Below are 15,450 nucleotides of genomic sequence, written 5' to 3'. Positions count from 1 at the left end.
GGGTCCATGTCGAGTTATAGCCACGAGAGGCTTTTTATTTGTGTATATGGTATTTTAGGGAACTTACTATGTGTCGTGCTTACCGTGATGTGTGTTATGTGTTTCAGGTACTTCTCAAGATCGCGGGAAGGCGTCGGCTTGATTATGCACATCTGTCGAGACTATGTTTGAGGATTCTGGGATTCTATCATTTATTTTGTGGATTTTGTTTGACATTTGTGACAATTATGGTTTTGAGAAATATGACATGAGTTTTTATGTGTTTTAAAAATGAGAATATTTGGTTGAAATTTTTTAGTGTTACAAGTTGGTATCAGAGCCTTAGTTTGAGGGATTCAGATGTACTCCCGGGTACGTTCGGACTCAAACTGAGGATTTGAGAAACATTTTCTAAAAAGAAATGATTTTCTAAAATGAGTAAGAGTTTCAAAGAGAAAACGAGACGGAGCAGTGTGTACAATCAACCAGAGCCTAAATGGTGATTTCCCAAAATACCATTATTTGTTTATATTATCAGATATTTACGAGATATTAGGGTTCCATGCTAGGGAATAGGCTAGGTACTTCAGAAATTAGTGCTAGAGTTTCCTGATTCATGCTGTCATAGCCTAGGGTATGTTATTGATTGATTTTATATGCTACTTGCTCTGTATGTGTACTGAGTAGGGAGAAACATAGCAGGAATTTTTAGAGAGAGTTTGAGTAATCTAGGAGAGATACATAGATGAGCATTGAGGAATCAACCAAGAGAGTAGTTGAGATTTGTGAGGGATATAGTACTATGAATTAGGATCCTGAGAGGAGGACTTGATACGACTACAGGTTGATGTGGAAGGTAGTATACTACTGAAAACACCAGAACTATATGCGACCCAAGTAAGAATCTTAGGATGCTAAGGAGCGTGTAGGGGTAGGTAATCGAGTGAGTATGTGTATTGAGCTATTCTCTGATGATTTTGTGTTTATGTTTTAGAGACACTATGGTGATTACCCGTAAAAACCCCAGGGGAAATGATGCTACTGACGAGGAGATCCGCAGGATCATTCATGTGAAGGTGGTCGCAACTATCCGAGAGGCCATACTAGAGATGTTTGGGTCTATTAAGACCATGTTGATTGAGACATTCAACGAGCGATACGGAACTGTTGCGGAGGCTACTGGTGCTGCAGCCACCACGGCCATAGTTGCAGCCAGGCCACTGGGAGGTGACTCGTTGTTGTTTCGTGAGTTCAGCAACACAAAGCCACCAGAGTTTGATGGGACACGGTATCTGATAGTTTCCATGAGATGGATCTCCGACATTGAGGGGTGTTTTTATACGTGATCATGTCCAGAGTATCTGAGAGTCCGGTTCGTGCTGAACCAACTTCGCTTGGGAGCAAAGGACTGGTGGAAGTTTGTGACAACTGATTTTACCCCTGAAAATCATGTTGCAGTAACTTGGGAGAGGTTCACCAAGTTGTTTCGAGATAAGTATGTTCCCCAAGTGGAGAGGGAACATTTGGCACAAGAGTTTCTGTCTCCCAAGAAGAAGACAGAGTCAGTTACTGAGATTACGAGGATGTTCCATGAGAGGGTGTTGTTCTGCCCTGAGCACGTTTCCACTGAGCAGGCATGTGTGAGTCGGTATCTAATCATCTTGAGGAGATACATTCAAGAGTTCGTGGAAAACTCGTCTTATCGGACATTGGCTGAGTTGCAGACCAATGCCAGGAGGAGAGAGATTGAGTTGGAGATTCAAAACAGGGAGGAAGGAGAGCAGCAGGGGAGAGATAGGAGACCGACACAGTTGCAGCCGGTGGCTAAGCAGGCTACGCCCGCTGATTCGAGAGCTGGTGGCCAGAAGAACCGCACTTGTAGCAAGTGCGGCAAGAGCCATGAGGGGTCTTTTCGAGCAGGGATTTGCTACAAATATGGCAAGGAAGGGCATATGGTGAGGGACTGCCCCCCAAGGGATTTTTTTTTTCTTTTACTGCAACCAGACGGGCAATTGAAAGGCCGAGTGTCCCCAACTCACCTAGGGATCAGCGCAGACTACTACTCCTACTACTTTACATGTTACTGATAGCCGGTCGTGGAAGGTCGAGCCTCCGAGGTCTCGTAGGAGAGCATTCCAGCTGACTCGGAAGAGGTTCGTGTCGCGCCTGATGTTGTTACTGGTACGTATTTCCTTATTTTATGTTGTTTTGAGATTTTTTTATGCTTACATTGTGTTGTGTATAAGTATTTTTCTTGTGCGTTATGTGCCTGCTTTGGTGTTATTTGACTCGGGTGCGAGTCGATCTTTTGTGTCCTTATCCTTTAGTCGTCACATTAGTGTCAGACGCGAGGCGTTGAGTCGACCACTGAGGGTTTCTATAGATGACGAGCATGCGGTTTTTTCCACCAATGTATTACAGGGATGTGCGTTGGAAATTTTCGGTGTTGAGTTCCCGATAGATCTGGTGTCGATAGCAATGGATGATGTATGTGTCATAGTGGGCATGGATTGGTTGAGCCGGTTTGGAGTTGTGACTGACTGTGAGCGTCATATGGTAACCATATGAGACCCTAGTGGGGGAGTGCTTACTCTATATGGTGAGGGGACCAGATCTGGATCAGCTTTCTGTTCTACCGCCAAGGAGAGGCAGAGTTTGCAGCAAGGATATATGGGATATTTAGCATATATGAAGGATATGAGAGTTGTCACTGAGAGGCCGAGTTTTATCTCCGATGTTTCGCTTGTGTGTGAGTTTCCGAATGTTTTCCCCCGAGGAGTTACCAGGTGTGCCTCCCAAAAGGCAGGTGGAATTCCAGATCGATTTGGTTTCGGGTGTGGCACCTATTGCTAAGGCACTTTATCGCCTTGCGCCGCTTGAGATGTAAGAGTTATCCTCACAGGTCCAGGAGCTACTGGGGAAGGGTTTCATTAGACCAAGTAGCTCACCGTTGGGAGTGTCGATCCTTTTTGTCAAGAAGAAGGATGGTTCACACCAGCTGTGTATCTAATACCGGGAGTTAAACAAGATGACGGTCAAGAACCGTTATCCACTACTGAGGATCGACGATTTATTCTATTAGTTGCATGGGGCATCTTGGTTTTCCAAGATTGATTTGAGATCTGGGTATCATCAGATGAGAGTTTGCGAGGAGGATATCTAGAAGATGGCCTTTAGGACTCGTTATGGGCACTATGAGTTTGTGGTGATGCTCTTCGGACTCACCAACGCACCAACAACGTTCATGGATCTCATGAACCGGGTGTGAAGGCCCATGTTGGATCGGTCAGTGATCGTGTTCATCGACGATATTCTGGTATGCTCGAGGTCCAGAGAGCAGCACGAGGAACATATTTGGGAGATTCTTAGAGTATTGAGGATGGAGAGGCTTTACGCAAAATTCTCCAAGTGCGAGTTCTGGTTATGAGAGGTCCAGTTCCTAGGGCACCTCATTAATCAGAATGGGATTTTGGTCGACCCGGCCAAGATTGAGGCAGTTATGCGATGGGAGGTGCCGAGGTCCCCATCCGAGATCAGGAGTTTTCTTGGCCTGGCAGGCTACTACCGAAGATTTATCATAGATTTCTCCAAGATTGCTGTTCGTCTTACCAGATTGAGCAGGAAGGGTGTTACTTTTTCCTGGGGGCCTGAGCAGCAGACCTCATTCGAGACTCTTCGCCAGAGATTGTGCGAAGCTCCAGTGTTATCCCTTCCTGAGGGAGTGGAGGACTTCGTAGTTAACTGTGATGCATATATATATATATATATATATATATATATATATATATATATATATATATATATATAAGGGATGGGTGCGGTGTTGATGCAGAGGGGGCACATGATAGCATATGCATTGAGGCAGTTAAAGCCACATGAGACGAGGTATCCCACCCATGACTTGGATTTGGGGGCGGTGGTCTTCGCCCTCAAGAACTGGTGCCACTATCTTTATGGTGTCCGGTGTACCATATATATGGACCATAAGAGTCTGAAGTACCTTATGGATCATCCCAACCTGAATATGATACAGAGGAGATGGTTAGATGTAGTGAAAGTCTACAGGTATGAGATATTGTATCACTCTAGCAAGGCTAATATGGTAGCCGATGCCCTGAGTCGTAGAGCAGTGAGTGCTCCGATCCGAACATATGCATGAGGATGACGATGATGAATCTAGTCTTAGATACCATCCAAGAGGCCCGGATGGTGGCAGCGAGACCAGAGAATTGTAAGAGAGAGCGGGTGATCGGGCAGATTTCTGAGTTTTGGACGGATAGTCGGGGGCTTATAACTTTCTACGGGAGGATTTGGGTGCCTTATACAGGTGGAGCTTGATATATTCTGATGGAGGAGGACCATCGGTCGAGATTCTCGATCCATACGGGGCCACTAAGATGTATTTGGATTTGAAAAGGGATTATTGGTGGCCACGCATGAAGATAGATGTGGCATGGTTAGTTGAGAGATGCCTGACCTGTTGTCAGGTCAAGGCGGAGCACCAGCGACCACATGGCCCGTTGCAGCCTCTAGAGATTCTCTAGTGGAAATAGGAACAGATCTCCATGGATTTTATCACCAAATTACCGAGGACTGCGCGAGGTGTCAATGCGATATGGGTGATTATAGACCGGTTGACGAAGAGTGTTCACTTCCTAGCTATCAGTGAGAGCTCTTCTACAGAGAAATTGGCCGAGATCTACGTGCGAGAAGTGGTGGCACGACATGGAGTGCCGACATCGATAGTGTCGGACCGAGGTGTGTGTTTTACATCTAGGTTCTGGAAGAAGTTTCATGAGGAGTTGGGTACCCGGTTGCACTTCAGTACCACATATAACCCACAGACCGACGGGCAGAGTGAGCGGACGATTCAGATGCTCGAGGACATGCTGCGAGCATGTGTTACGGACTTCGATGGAAGTTGGGACATTTATTTTCCCTTGGCTGAATTTTCATACAACAACAGCCATCATTCCAGCATTGGTATGCCTCCCTTTGAGCTCTTATATGGGAGGAGGTTTCGGACTCCCATCTGTTGGGGAGAGGTAGGTCAGAGATTGATGGGGGCACTAAGATAATGCTCAAGATGACAGAGCAGATCCAGCAGGCCAGACAAAGGTTACTGACATCCCAGAGTCATCAGAAGAGTTACGCCGACCGGCGTCATTCAAAGTTAGAGTTTCAGGTCGGAGATTTTGTCCTCCTAAAGGTATCCCCATGGAAGGGGGTGATCAGATTCAGGAAACGGGGCAAGCTTGGCCCTAGATACATTGGTCCCTTCAGGGTAATAGCACGAGTAGGTAAGGTAGCTTATACATTGGAGTTGCCTTCAGAGTTAAGCCAGATTCACAACACCTTCTACGTGTCTCGGTTGAGGAAGTGTGTAGCCGATGAGACGGCAATGGTTCCTTTAGAGGACATTTAGGTTGATGAAAGCCTGAACTACGTCAAGAGGCCGATAGCGATCTTGGATAGGATGGTGAAGGTCTTAAGGGATAAAGAGGTGCCCCTAGTTCAGGTCCAGTGTCAACATCAGAAGGGGTCCGAGTGGACCTGGGAGCTAGAGTCTGAGATGCAGGAGCAGTACCCAGTGTTGTTTCTAGAAGATGACTTCGAGGGCGAAGTCTGATTCTAGTGGGGAAGAATTGTAACATCCCGACTCCTATGAGATTTGCAGAGCAACACGGATTGGATCCAAGAGGGACTGTTGGAGTAAGTGGTCTTCAGTGATTAGCTTCTGTTGGAGATAAAAAGCTACCACCTTAATCATTTCTTTTGTTAGATCTCATTCTAGGGAGTTTTAGAGTTTTCTCCCATCCATCTTTTAGTCATTTAGTCAGTTAAGCATGTCATGAGACTAAAACCTCGGATCTGGACTGTATGATTTCTTATGAGCCCAAAGATCCAAGCTTTATTAAGCTAGAGGCAAGCTTTTATGCATCTAACCCTATATAGAGCTTATGTTGGCATTTCAAGCCCTAGATGTCATTCATGGACGTAATGCTTGCAGCTTTACGTGGTATTTCCGCCTTAGGAGGCTAGATCTAGAGTTTGGGGCCTTAATTCTGCTTAGAATCGTCTGAATGAGAAACTGGTTAGGGGGACTCGGTGAGTGCATGAGTCAACTCGACGAGTCAGCTAGGGTTTTCCCTGATGGACTGTAATCGCTACAACTCGGCGAGTTGATGAGACAACTCGACGAGTTGAGTTGGATTTTCCCGATATTTCCAGAGAAAACTAAGGAACTCGACGAGTTGCTTGGGTGCACTCGATGAGTTTAGTCAACATGGATTGTTGAGTGGAGCGTTGGCTTTCGTTGACTTTTAGGGTTTGGTCAACTGTAGACTTCAGAGACCATGGAGGGGGAAAATGGTCTTTTCACCCTTTCTGAGATTTAGTGGAGAAGTTAGCTTAGCATATCAAGTGATTATTACAATTTTCTTATTAGAGATAATTGTATTATTATGTAGGCGGAGTCTAGACTGTTCGTGGGGTGCTAGATCTACTTGCTTACTTCCGAGGTGAATCTTCTCACTATACTTATCAGAGTGGTAATGCCAAGTGACCGGAGGGTCTTAGTTGAGTTATCAATCGGAGGGTCCTATGTGCTTATATTGAGTTATGTGATATTATGCATTTTGTCTTTGTGATATATGTTATATTATTCTGTGTTTTACTGAGATCAGACCGGAGGGTCCAAACCAAGTTGTGAGACTGGAGGGTCCTCATTGAGATATAGGACTGGAGTGTCCAACCCGAATTGTGAGACCGGAGGGTCCTCACTGAGACACATGACCGGAGGGTCCACACCGAGCCGCGACACTGGAGGTTCTTCACGGAGACGCGTGAGACCGGAGGGTCCATGCCGAGTTATAGCCACGAGAGGCTTCTTATTTGTGTATGTGGTATTTTGGGGAACTCACTAAGCTTCGTGTTTACTGTGTTGTGTGTTATGTATTTCGGGTACTTCTTAGGATCGCGGGAAAGGCGTTGACTTGACTATACACATCTGTCGAGAGTCGAGACTATGTTTGAGGATTCTAGGATTCTATCATGTATTTTGTGGATTCTGTTTGACATTTGAGACAATTATGGTTTTGAGAAATATGACATGAGCTTTTATGTGTTTTAAAAATGAAAATTTTTGGTTGAAATTTTTTAGTGTTACAGCATGTTCGACACGGAGCGTTTGTGAGCTTCTAGATTCTAGCGTTTGACAAAACAAGGCACTACAAGCTTCTAAAGTTTAGTTTAAACAAAATGTTTCAAATCCAAATGTTACTTCATGTGAGGCGTGTTATGTACGGAACGTTTGGGGCGTTTCAGAGTTTCTAGCTTCGAGCGTTTGACAAAACGCTTCATTTTGAACAGAAAGCCTTGTTTGACAGTGCACAAAAAGTCTCGTTTGACAATACAAACTTCTAATGTTTAGTTTAAACAAAACGTTCCAAATCTAAATGTTACTTCTTATAGTGTTTAACAAAACGCTACAAGCTATAAGCTACCCGCTAGTTTGACGAACACGTGCTATCAGCTAGACACAGTGATACATCCTTCTTCAATGATGTAAGTTAGGTAACGATATCATATCTTTGAAAATAATCATTAGGTACATAATCTAAAGAACATGAGAAAAGGATATATATTAAATTTTATTTTCTCTCTTTGATGTTAGATGATTACATATGTGGTATGTGGTTCAGTTCTTACACCTAACACTTTAAAAAGAACTTAGGATCTTAGAAGAGTCGAGAGAGTTCATTCCTCCCATCATTTCAAATTTTCAACCCATATGGCATATAGCGTCGCATCACAAACTTTTTTCTCCTTTCAATTCCAACTCTAATCTCCCATGCACTCTATTCACATACAAATATGCAAGTTACAACTAACCAAATCATAAGCTTTAAAGGTAGGATGCGTAAGCAGCTTTGAAAGTACACACAGCCCTGAGCCCACAGATTCTTGTGGTACCACAAGGCATCCCACACCATCTTTCACAACTCCGTATGTCCTAAGACGTTTCGTTTAAAGTCCACAATAAGACGCCCTACAGAAGCATACGACGAACCTCCCTCCGCCATAGCCACTCTGCTCTTCTCCCTCATTTCTTTCACCTCTTTTCTAACCTTTTTATCCTCCATCAATCGTCTTATCCCACTTTCAATCTCGTCTGCAGTGACTACGACTTTATCAGTCTCCGGATTAGAAAACTCATTTTTATAATCCAACTTAATCTCCACCCCTAACCCAAGCTCCACCACCATTTCGAACGCATTAATCTGCTGCTCCGCGTAGATTGGCCATGCCGCCGATGGTACACCAAACCACAAGCTCTCCAACAACGAGTTCCACCCGCAGTGAGACACAAATCCTCCGACTGCACCATGAGACAACACAGCCACCTGCGGGACCCACCCCGTTACTTTTCCGATTCCGGCAGTCCGTTCTTGGAATCCTTCCGGCAATACTGTTCCTGGGTCCTCGTAATCACTCGGCGATCTTGTTGTTTGATCTGACGGAGGTCGACGCAGCGACCACAGGAAACGGTGGCCACTCCGCTCTAAACCGTTTGCTATCTCCTTTACTTGAACCTCGTCAAAGCTCCCCATGCTCCCAAAACACAAGAACACCACCGAGGAAGGCGGTTGAGTGTCCAACCAGGTGATGATGTCATCATTACCAAACTTTTTTCCGGCACCGGCTTCTAGGTTCAGTATAGGGCCCACCGGATATACCATTGGAATGGTGCTGTCTTCCGATAATGAATCGATAGCGTGTTTTTCCAATTCCAAGAATGTATTCACGATGATTGCTTTCGCCTCTCTCTGTTTCCGGGCAGACCCTAAAAGAAACTCCAGCCCTTCTCGAGTCTGGCATATGCCTGGAAAAAGCTTTGTGGGCACTGGTTTGATAAAACTCGGAACCGGAATCATGGAATCCGAGTTACTTAACTCGAGAACGTCTTGGTTCCTATCATCAGAGAGTGTCTGGATGTACAACTTAAATCCAAGAAAAGCAGCATTAGAAGTGAAGAACACATATGTCGGAACATTAAACTCGTTTGCCACATCTATCATCCCAGTGCAGAACATGTCGACGACCAACCCGGCAACCCGACCCGAACCCGGATCCGGTTGACTCATCTTATCGGCAACAATTTTCCTTACGTATTTGCAGTGACTGTTGATATAATCAGCGAAGGCAGCTATGGGAGCCTTTGAGACTGGTGGGGTTTTGTCTTGTGGGAGTTCAATGAAGGAGATGCGATCCATGGTGTTCTTAGCTAATGATTGGGTGTATGTGGTGATGGGGGAGCCGGAGCCGGAGCCGAAGGTAGGGGGCGGGATAATGACAAGGACGGTAATGGAGATTTGTTGGTCGCGAGTCACGAGCAGTTTTGCGATCTCAATTGTGGACATGATATGACCGACCCCTGGTGCAGGGATGAAGATGAGCTCTGCAATTGAGTTCGCCATTTCTTCTTGTTCTCAAATGCTCCGTTTGAAGTTTTAGCATTTATGTGCCCAATTCTTCTAGATGATATCGACAGATGTTAAAGCCAATTCGTTGCTTGCAAAACGAACACGTAGCTCGTTGAAAATAAGGGGGTCTGTCCTCAGTTTCTCTGCTCAGTATTGTTTTTTTTCTTTTTTTTAATATTTATTAAATTATATATTTATTAAATGATTAAAAAATATATCAAATTTTTAATTTCTTTATAAAAATAAATATAATATTTGTATGAAATTGAATTTTTTTTAAATGAAAGATTTTTCTGATATACAGCTTGCGTTTTGGTGAAGAAAAAAAAATAAAAAGACTTATTTTTGTAAGGAAATTAAAAACCATAAATTTTGATATATTTTTCTAATCTTTTAATAAATATATAATTTAATAAATATTAAAAAAAAAATACTGATATAAGAAGAGAAAATAAGGATAACAAAAAATAAATGATTACACATACCTTCGGATTTAAAGCATGATTTTTTAGATATTTTCTATAGATATTTTTAGGTTATTTTATATGCATTCAACTTTAATTAAAGGCAAAATATGTAAAATGGAACTTAAAATCAGATTTTGTCGTGATATAAAATGATATATTTTTGTTTGAATTATTCAACCATATAAATTAAGTAATTTTTAAAAATATTTTTAATACAACCAATACTTTTAAGAAAATAATATTTTATTGTATTGTCTAATTTCTCATGAGTTAAACTTTAAAATTTTAATATTATTTAATTAATTTACTTTTTGATACATGTTAAATAATATTTCATTTTAATTTTTGATAATAAATTTTAAATTTTAAATATAATATTATATTTTTGTTATATATATATATATATATATATATATATATATATATATATATATATATATATATCATATTTTTGGAAAAAATACCTAAAAAAAATTATACTTTTAGTTTTCTCTTGTAACAATTAATTTTAAAAAAAAATCATTTTTTTAAATGACAAAATTTAGATGAGCGCGTTTTATAATATACATTTCATAAAAAAGAAATGTTGTAAAATACCAAAACAAACCATCCACCAAAAAGATTTCCCACTACTTAGTTATTGTTAATCTTTTCTAAGGTAGTCATGTATTATAGGTGTAATCCCATTCAATGGATTGAAAATTTTCAAATTTCTAATGAAAATATATCTTTTCCTAGAACACCATGGTTTAATCTTTCGTGTAGAAAGAACGGGATCGATGATAGAAAGTTAGATCTTGTATGTAATATGCAGGGCATTATCCATGATATCACAATATTTGATTTGTTATTCAAGACCAGGGTAGCCCTGAGGGTGTACATGAGGTGTGACAGATCATCGAAGAAAAATAGGGCTTTGATTTTAATAGAATTATAAAATCAATTTAAATAATATATTATTTTCTCTAAACAAAGAGAAAATGTATTTTAGCTTATATGGCTTTGGAGGCGCGCCTCCAACTTTTTCTCCAAACTGATCTGACTTTGAGATTTACGTTCAATCTTTTTTTCTTTTTGTTTTTACGCCTCATGATTCACCATTTGCTTTTTAGTTTTTAAAGTGAAGTTAATGGTCCCTTAAATAATGCTAAAAAAAGCATCGTCTTTTACAATTTCTCACCCCCATTCTAAGTTCAACTTAACGAGGAAAAAGAAAGAAAATAAGTGGAAATGAAAAGAAAATAAAAAAAATTAATTTTTCCGATTTTCATTAAAGGAAGGAAGTGGAAGGAAATGGAACCAAATTGAAGGATAACTTTCCCTTCTAACTTTCCTTCCGGTTTGGAAGGATTTGAAAAGAAAGAAAAAAATGGTTAATTTTCCTTTTACTTCTTTTCGATTCGGAAACACAAAAGAAAAAATTTTGTTTTTCTTTCATTTCTCTCCCGACTTTCTTTTCTTTTCTTAAACTCGGGAACGAGGTGTTAAATTGTAATTTCCTGAATTTACAAATTCACTCCGGTCAAGTCTTTAAAAACACATTTAGAACATTTTAATCAATTTCAGTTTTTCCACATTTAACACCCACCTATTTAATTTAAAACATGTTTTTCAATGTTAATTAAACCGTTATATTAAATTTAAATATAAATAAGTCTTTTATAATCTATTTAAAGTTCAAACTTTTAATCTGGATTCATAGATGTAATAATTTTATATTTTCTGTGATTGAGATAGTATTAAAGTCTCACTTGTCCATAATATTATAAAAAAGATTTAATTTATTGGCAATAACAATTACTCCTAAGAATGATATATTGGAGAATATTTATAATAAAGAGTTGATGAACAATTTTGTTTTGAAGAATACTAGTAGTCATTGTGATTCACATGAGGATTATATATAAGAGAAAGAAGAAATAAAGATTTTGTGTTTTTGTGGTGTGATACATTTGTTTACTAAATTTCCAATCTTAGCTGATAATTCACCATACATTATTGGTGTATCTTGGATGAAGTTTGTAAGCAAAGTCTAAGTTCTCAATTCAATTGTATAAGTGTATGTATAACTAGGCGAATGTTCGCGCGTTGCACAGAAAGACCTATATACTTGACATCTTTACAAATATATGTTTTTTTAATATAACAATAATGTTGTTAAGTTTGATATAATAATCTGTATACTAAATTGATATAATATATTGATCATTTTGAATTATATGATGATATATACATCTATTATAACTGAATAATCTCAATCGTTTAAATAACTTTTATCCGCGAGTTACTTATGAATAAAATTAAATATAATATATGGTTTAATGTTATTTGTAGTTGTTGTTATTGTTATGTTTATTAAATATAACAATAACGTTGTTGTAAATTTTGATATAATAGTTTGTATATTAAGTTAATATAATATATTGATTATTTTGAATTATATGCATATATATATATATATATATATATATATATATATATATATATATATATATATATATATATATATATATAAACTGGAAAATCTTAATCATTTGAATGACCTCTACACGCGGGTTACTCACGAATGAAAATAAAAAATAATATATGTTTAATGTTATTTATAATTGTTATTTTTAATTAATTTTTTAAAATTTATTAGTTTAACGTTTTAATTTCTATCATTGTAACTATTTAAAACATCAAACATTGTTTTTTGTTTTAAAAAATAACAATATGATCATTTATATAGTGTTATTTTTAACTATTGTTATTGTAACATATTTATTTAAAAAATTTTAATGATTATAAAAATATCTTTAGGAAATATTTTAGTTAAATTAATATTACAATTTAGTTTTTGCATTTAGCACTACAATTTCTCACTTATAACTATTCATAAAATATTCTTTAGGTTTTTTTAAGTGGAACTAAAATTTATATTTTTAGTTGATTGTGTAATGTTATATTTAAATTAACAATTTAAGTATTTTATTAAAACTATTCAAAAAGTATAGTTTTAAACTGATAATGATTTACATACAATAATATATTAAATCTATTAAATTAAGTATAATATACTAAAAGTTAAAGATATAACTTTATAATAGAAGTAAAGATATTATTTTAATATTGAAATTTAGTTTATTTATTATTACACTTTATGTTTGATATTTATTTAGCATTGTTAATCAACTTAAAAAGACACTACAATTTATTTTTTTTAACTATTTACAGAATATTCTTTAGGTTGTTTGAGTTGAACTAAAAATTATATTTAAGTTGACTCTATAATATTATATTTAAATTAACAATTTACGTATTTTATCCAAACTGTTCAAAAAGTGTAGCTTTAAAATGATAATTGATATAATTTTTAAAAATTTATTTGCTTAACGTTTTAATTTCTATCATTGTAATTATTTAAAATATCAAACATTTTTTTTAAAGGTAACAGTATAATCATTAAAATAGAGTTACTTTTAACTTTTGTTATTATAAGTTATTTTAAGCTACTTATTTGAAATCTTTTAACGATTATAAAAATATATTTAGAAAATATTTTAGTTAAATTGATATTACAATTTAGTTTTTACATTTAGTACTACAATTTATCACTTTTAAGTATTCGTAAAATATTCTTTGGGTTTTTTTAGTGAAATTGAAATTTATATTGAAGTTGACCTTATAATGTTATATTTAAATCAACAATTTAGGTATTTTGTCCAAATTGTTCAAAACTTGTAGCTTTGAACTAATAATGATATACATACAACAACATATTAAATCTAATAAATTAAGTATAGTTAAATTAACAACTTAATTATTTTATACAAATTGTTCAAAAGTTGTAGCTTTAAAATTATAATAGTTTACATACAACAACATATTAGACCTAATAAATTAATTATAATATGTTAAAAGTTAAAAACATAACTTTATAAGTAGAAGAAAATATATTAATTTAATATTGAAATTTAGTTTATATAAGATTACACTTTAGGTTTGATATTTATTTAACCTGATTAACCAATTTATAATCATTATTAGAAAGAAACCGAAAAGTCATGGGCGTTTCAAATGAATGTGGTGAAAGGAAAAATGTTTCATTTATAAGTATACTAGGTGAATGATCGTGCGTTGCGTAGAAATACCTATATATTTGAAGTCTTTACAGATATAAGGTTTTTTTATATAACAATAACGTTGTTGTTAAATTTGATATAATAATGCATATAGTAATTGATATAATATATTGATTATTTTGAATTATATGATAATATATACATTTATTATAACTGCATAATATCAATCGTTTGAATGACTTCTATCCGCAAGTTACACATGAATAAAATTAAATATAATATATAATGTTATTTATAGTTGTTGTTATTGTTAATTAATCTTTTAAAATTTATTTGGTTAATGTTTTAATTTCTATCATTATAATTATTTAAAACATCAAACATTGTTTTTTTATTTTAAAGGTAACAATATAATCATTTATATAGAGTTTTTTTAACTATTGTTATTTTAAGTTATTTTAAGCTACTTATTTGAAAACTTTTAAACGCTTATAAAAATATATTTAGGAAATATTTTAGTTAAATTGAAATTACAATTTAGTTTTTTCATTTATTACTACAATTTATCACTTTTAACTATTTACAAAATATTCTTTGGTTTTTTAAGTGGAACTAAAATTATATTTAAGCTGACACTATAATGTTATATTCAAACTAATAATTTAAGTATTTTGTAACTATTCAGAAGTTGTAGCTTTAAACTGATAATTATTTACATACAACAAATTTTAAATCTAAAAAATTAAGTATAATATGTTAAAAGTTAAAGACATAACTTTATAAGTAGAAGTAAATATATTATTTTAAAATTGAAATTTAGTTTATCTATGTTACACTTTAGGTTTGATAATTACTTTAACCTTAATAACCAACTTGTAATCAATATTAGAAAGACATTACAGTTTATCACTTTTAAGTATTTATAATTTTTTTTTTTCGTTGTTTAAGTTAAACTAAAATTTATATTTACAATTTATCATCATGACGTGGTTATCGAGAATCATCATTTTCTCAAAACATGAACGTTGTCTAAAATTGTGTCTAGTTTTCAGATTATTTTGAATCACGTTAATTGGAGTTACGAGTCATGAGATATGACCAAAATCCTAACAAGTGGTCAAGTTGTCCAACAATATTATTTTTGTGTCTTCGACTTGCTTAAGCTCGCATTTTCCTGCTTCTAGCTTCCATATTTCTTCTGAGCATGTCTTTTACGCTACATAACAAAATATAATAGATTACAGGACTTGAACCCTCGACCTCAAAGAGGGAGGGCACCACCTGATACCGCTGGGCTACAAGCCTTTTGGTAAATATAATAGATTAAGTACATTTTTTATATAATAAGCTTAATAATAGCTAAAAGTATTAAGATATGATGTAATATATATATATATATATATATATATATATATTGATATTTCCATATTTATACATGTTTTTAGGCAGTATTTA

At 36.0% G+C, this 15,450-nt stretch overlaps 1 pseudogene; it reads right to left on the bottom strand.

The window, feature by feature from the left end:
- Positions 1-7,620: 7,620 nt before the first annotated feature.
- On the bottom strand, positions 7,621-9,502 carry LOC145093884 (anthocyanidin 3-O-glucosyltransferase 2 pseudogene; annotated as a pseudogene).
- Between the last annotated feature and the right edge of the window lie 5,948 nt (positions 9,503-15,450).

This window comes from Lactuca serriola, chromosome 3 (assembly GCF_051521515.1).
Source record: "Lactuca serriola cultivar US96UC23 chromosome 3, Lser_US96UC23_V15, whole genome shotgun sequence".
In the NCBI taxonomy this organism is placed as follows: domain Eukaryota; kingdom Viridiplantae; phylum Streptophyta; class Magnoliopsida; order Asterales; family Asteraceae; genus Lactuca; species Lactuca serriola.
The sequence above is the reverse complement of the archived record's forward strand: the minus strand, read 5'-3'. Positions and strand labels throughout refer to the sequence as shown.